Source organism: Hetaerina americana, unplaced genomic scaffold (genome assembly GCF_022747635.1).
Source record: "Hetaerina americana unplaced genomic scaffold, ioHetAmer1.1.p SCAF_79, whole genome shotgun sequence".
Taxonomy (NCBI): domain Eukaryota; kingdom Metazoa; phylum Arthropoda; class Insecta; order Odonata; family Calopterygidae; genus Hetaerina; species Hetaerina americana.
This window is the reverse complement of record NW_027287416.1, coordinates 1,527,981-1,533,980: the sequence shown is the minus strand read 5'-3', so window position 1 is coordinate 1,533,980 and position 6,000 is coordinate 1,527,981.

The following is a 6,000-nucleotide window of genomic DNA, read 5'->3' as shown; positions in this document are numbered from 1 at the left end:
ACACCTTGTCTCTCTCTGCCTGGCGCCCAACGTGAAGACTCGGAGCGGTGCAATACCCTCCGACGACGCGCGGGGTCGGACCTGCCTCGGCGAAAAATTCCCACTGCACCGCTCCGTGGACCCTGCGGGACATATATCGGGGTGGAGAACGGAGAGGGTTGAGGGCACCGTTGGTGGGGGTGATGCGGGACGGGAATCGGGTCGGGGGTGGAGGCGAGGGTAGGCAGTACCTGGGCAGTGCGTGGCAGCAGCATTGGCTTAGGCTTAGGAGAGGAGAACTGAACTCTTGCGATAAATCGGCCATAAATGAGCGCGGAGTGGGGATGGAGGAGTCAGTAGCACTTGAAGTTGGAACGGTGTTGTTGTGGTAGCTTGGTGGGAAGTTAGAGAGAGGGTGGGGAGGTGTTTTAGAAAAATACCCAGCCTGGGAGTGGTGAAGGGGGGCGGCGCGTACCGTGATGAACTAGAGAGGAGGAGTTTGGGTGTATAATGAGCCATTCACTATTAAAACAGGAAGGAGGGAGGGTTGTGGGTTAGAAATTCATTTGTATAATGGGAGGGAAGAAAAAAAGTCCGATCTTTGGAAAAGTTGATAAGTTTGGGGAGTGGAATTGGATTTAAGGAAAAGAGAGGCTTGATAACAGGCTTTAGTTGACGGCATTGCGATGACGCGATGAGATGTGATGCGATTTACAAGGTAGCGAATTTCGAAAGAGCACCAATATGAGGAGAGAAAGAAAGAGATAGAGAGAGAGAGAGAGAGAAAAAAAATCAGGGGATTCGTTAGTTGTGTTGCTTCACCCGGAGAATCATTATCATACAGTTGAATTGGCGCACACATACAAAAGACATTTGAGTTCAGTCACGAACTTGGAGTCAATGGTTATTTCTACGGAGCTGGAATACAAATAGGTATTCCTAATGACACCCAATATCATAATCATAATCATTTTATATCGCTTGGATTATCAAAACACTGTGAAAAGACATCTTTCCCCTCCGAAACTTTGTCTAATGGTCTTTAATGGTTATGCTATAGCCAAGAAACTTTCCCTCGTTATAATTTGATAATTTTTATTAACGTAGATAGTAGAGTTGGTATCTTATTAAAGTTGAAAGTGTATGAACTGAAATTTATGTCTATTAGATATGAAATTATGTTGTAAAAATAAATTTTTCGCAGCTTTTCTCTTTTAATTTCATTGAAATTACATATTCAAATAAAAATTTACATGTTAAAATGTAAGCTTTCTTCAAGGGCAGCTTTCTTCGGAGGCTAATTTTGATTGAAACATATGTATGTCCTAGAAATACCGTGAATACTTGCTACACGTTCAGAAAACATTGAAATTCCACATTCCTGAATTTAATCGAGCATTTTCATAAATATTAAGACTTGCAAACTGGTATAAAATGAAATAACGGCACCGTAAGTAGCAAAGTAACTGTTATGAAATCAAAATCGATGGCAACACATTAGGCTCGAGTTCTTTTAGTAAAAGTTACGCCAAAGACGCCGCTTTCAGTAGAAATCATGTGACGATACCCTAGTTCCACCCAAAGTTAGTATGTGAAGATTTTCGAAAAGGAAAGTGAATAAGTTCTCGAAATCGCAATAGAAGAATTGCGATAAAAATGCGCTAATGTTTGCAAAAATCTGTTAAGGCTTAGATACAAATCACGCGCGTTGTCAGTGGCAGATATTGAGCTACATTTTAGGAATCTGACATTTCAGTTCAATCAATAATATGGGGAAAGGTATTAATCTAATTAACTGGGAAGTGGTAAGAAATACAAAATCAAAAACTAGTGAAATTGCATAACGCTCGTATAGACCGTACTTGGATCTAACAGTTTCAGGCTTAACTTGGTGGAATTCTTTCATGGTGAGGCGAAAGAAAGAGAAAAAACAACTTTGCACTTCCACACACTTTTTAAATATAACACGACCATGGTTTCGATGCTGCGCATCATCTTCAGGTACAACATAACAAAATTATTCAACTTATATAGCCAGGAGCCAGGTAGGGGAAGTCAGGGAGAGGGGTGGTAGCAATCATTGGTGGGTGAAGGGAAAGGGAAAGTGAGGGGGAACTAATGGATGCAGACGGTACAAAGGGGGGTGGTTGTTTGCAACGGTTGACCCTCATTAACGGAGGGTCGGTGACTGTCACTGCCTTGGTGGGGGAGGGGATGGTGTGGGGTGGTATTCAAGAAATTAAGGAGAGGGGAACGCGAGAGGTAAAGGATATCGTTGACCACCTCAAGATTACCGGACTGAAGGGATTCCCAAATTTCCAACTCCTCCAGAGCCTCGAACCTCGTTCATGCTTCAGGAAGAAAGACAACAGATCACAATTCGCCAAACACCTCTTAGACTACAATCATTCCAGCAATTTCACAGCAGACATTTTACACACAGAAACGAAAGGTCGGCGGCTGAACGCTCTGGAGGAGTTGGAAATTTGGGAATCCCTTCAGTCCGGTAATCTTGAGGTGGTCAACGATATCCTTTACCTCTCGCGTTCCCCTCTCCTTAATTTCTTGAATACCACCCCACACCATCCCCTCCCCCACCAAGGCAGTGACAGTCACCGACCCTCCGTTAATGAGGGTCAACCGTTGCAAACAACCACCCCCCTTTGTACCGTCTGCATCCATTAGTTCCCCCTCACTTTCCCTTTCCCTTCACCCACCAATGATTGCTACCACCCCTCTCCCTGACTTCCCCTACCTGGCTCCTGGCTATATAAGTTGAATAATTTTGTTATGTTGTACCTGAAGATGATGCGCAGCATCGAAACCATGGTCGTGTTATATTTAAAAAGTGTGTGGAAGTGCAAAGTTGTTTTTTCTCGTACTTGGATGGCTATTTAAATTTCTTTTTTATATCATTAGCTCAAGTAAAATTATCCTAAATGACACATGAAAATGGCCTTACATGAGCAACAATATGATTATGGGAATAGCCATCAAATTAAAGGTATAAGCTGCTTGAAATTAAAATCATATCGTTTCATAGTATCGGAAATAGTTTCTCTAAAATGTAAAAAGTAATCATTTTTTCACGAATTCATAAAATCAATAAATAAGAATTAATGAGTGTATCGTAAATGTTCCATCAAGCATAAATATGTGTTTTTATACGCAGTCATTCAGTTTGTATATAATTCCAATGTTATGAGGCCTCCACCTTGTGATCCTTATATCGTAGAATATATATATATATATATATATATATATATATATATATATATATATATATATATATATATATATATATATGAGATTAATATCATGTTTTCATTCACGGTTTTTTATCAGTTGATCCTTGAAGTTGGATCTCAAGGTATGAGGTCAGATTTTTAATCGGACAAGCCAGGGACTTCATGACGATCTAAAATATCCTTCATTGCAACTCACAATGAAGAAAAGGTAATACGACATTTTTTATATGCGGAGAGTAATTCCGATTAACAATATTTGTTGTAGAGCCGATAGGATGCAAAACACTGTGCCATCTAAATCAATATTCAACACTAACTAATACATTCTTCAAAAGTTTTCCCTTAAGTTATTCATAGATTTTTAATAATTTTATGCTTGCTTAATTTAGACAGCATTCGCCAATCTGTATTCAAGAACAAAGAAGTTTATTTTTTTAAAATATAAATTTGTGAGGAAGAAAATAAAGTTTAATCTAAGATAACAAAGGTTAAATTTCAATAAATAAAATCAATCAATAATAAATTCAAAGATTCGTTTGACAGGCAAAGGTATATTTCACCTGAAACTAAGGACAAAGCCTTGTGAAATGCACACATCAGAGGATGGGGGTCAGCTTATTTTGATTAGTCGCCTGCGCTTTGCCAAAATACTAATAACACAGCTTGGGCGACCAAAATTCATTATAATTCTTAAAGAAATGAATTTTTTAAAAAATATCACTTCAATTGCTTCTATAGAGTCCAATCAATTCTAACTTCGTAAATTCCGCCTCGAGCGACATCTTTGTGAATTAACCCTTTGAAATATGTATCCACAAAACCAAAGGATTCGTAAAAATGTACAAAGATTAAAATGTAGAATTTATGCATTAATAGCATACTTATATCATTTATGTGAGTGGCACAAATATCTTTTATTAATAACATAAAAACAAGAATGTAATTAATATAATAAGATGCAGTCAACGAGATACGGTAAATTATCATAATGAGGGTTCTTGACTTTCTTTTTCAACTAACCATAAACCTAAACGCACGATACATTGTCTTACTCCAGTCTAAGAGCAGTTATGTTTGAGTTCAACATAGACACGAAACTCTGTAATTAGTTCAAATTTATTAATACTCTACGATATAATTATAAATACGAAACATAAAGATATTAATTGAATTTAACTAATAGGTGGGCTGATGAGAGTTTGAGGCATTAAAAACTCTTAACTATTAGCAATGAATTTTCCCAAATGTGTTGGACACTTATTATATATAATATCAAATTTTATATTAAATAAATAGATAATGATTATATAAAATGTATATTTACTTTGTATTGTAGCCTTTATCCTAACAAATAAAAAAATATATTTTTAGCATAATTAGGAGTAAAATAAATTTTCAAATATTACTTTATTTATTATTATAACGCATTCGGTACTTACACTGTTAGTTGACATTTTACTCAATTCTTAGGTTCAAACTCGAAACTTTCATTTCCATTCCTTTTTAACAAAAAATGCCAAAATTCCCAAAATGTGAAAATTAAAATCATATATCATTAATCTACAACTTAGAAATGAATTACTTCGCGTTCAATCTGTGCCACCTTGACCGAGGATCGTCATAAATATGTTTCTCAAATGTTTTCGCTGTTCGGTCATCAGGCAAAGAAAGTAACTGCGCAACCTTTGATTGAACAATGACACCCGAAGAAAGAGAACGTTCTCCAGGATGGACACGAAAATCGGATAAAAGTGAAAAGGCGACGAACGGGAAGGGAAAAGACATTGACCGCGAACTCAGTATTCAGCGTGCTTGAGTCGCGGAGGAAGCTGATGGCCGGATAGATACACGCGGAGGCGAGGTGGGAGGAGCCGGGCACTGCCGAATGCGGATCTTGAGAGAGTTGCGGCGGGGGAACTGCTCGTGCCACGTGCGGGAGAAAGTGGAATGGAGACCGGCGACCTTTCTACTACTTTCTTCCACGTTATTCAATCCGAGGGATCATCTCATTTCCCCTTGGCCTTCTCTCCTCGCCTCCCAAGTTCAAGTTCGCTGGACCAAGACCCCGAAAACATGCGAGGAACCTGTTCCATTCCCTAAATTGCCCCGCCGCCGAAATAAATACGACTCGCCTCCCACGGACTTCCGTGTGTTTTCTTGCGGTCCTCCCGCGCCCATTTACTCAAACCAAGCTTATTTTTTTCTCTCTCATTCACTTTCCCTTTCTTCAAAATACGAGAACTCGTCAGCCTTGAATTTTGCCCTTCCGTTTTTTCCTCTGGCGATCGAAATTTTCATTTCATCGCCTGACAAAAATGAAAAGTGGAAGGAAGGAAATCGCTATCTTTCATAATGATAATAATACGACCTTCACAAGCTACGTTATTTATAAGTGCTGTCGTTAGGTTTAAAGGAATCTTCCGATATATGTTGTAATGCATGTTTGTTCGCTCCAGTGTTTTTGTATACCAGATAATATACAAGAAAACTCGTGGATAAGACAATTCTTCTGCATCCATTACCCATGCCTTAACACCCCTTCCCCCGCATGTCCTTGCAGCGGCTTACGTGGTATTATGTAGATATAGATGTTCTCTTTGGATGAATTTTCGGTTATCCACTAAACTGTAAGGTCGCTCATAGAAATTAGACTAGTGAGTACGATTTATTACTTGCAGACAATTAATCTTCTTTCCGCAACCGAAGCAAATGCGCTGCAAAATTACTCTTAACGAGGCGACAGTTTTCGGACTGCACTTTTTTCCATTTTTTT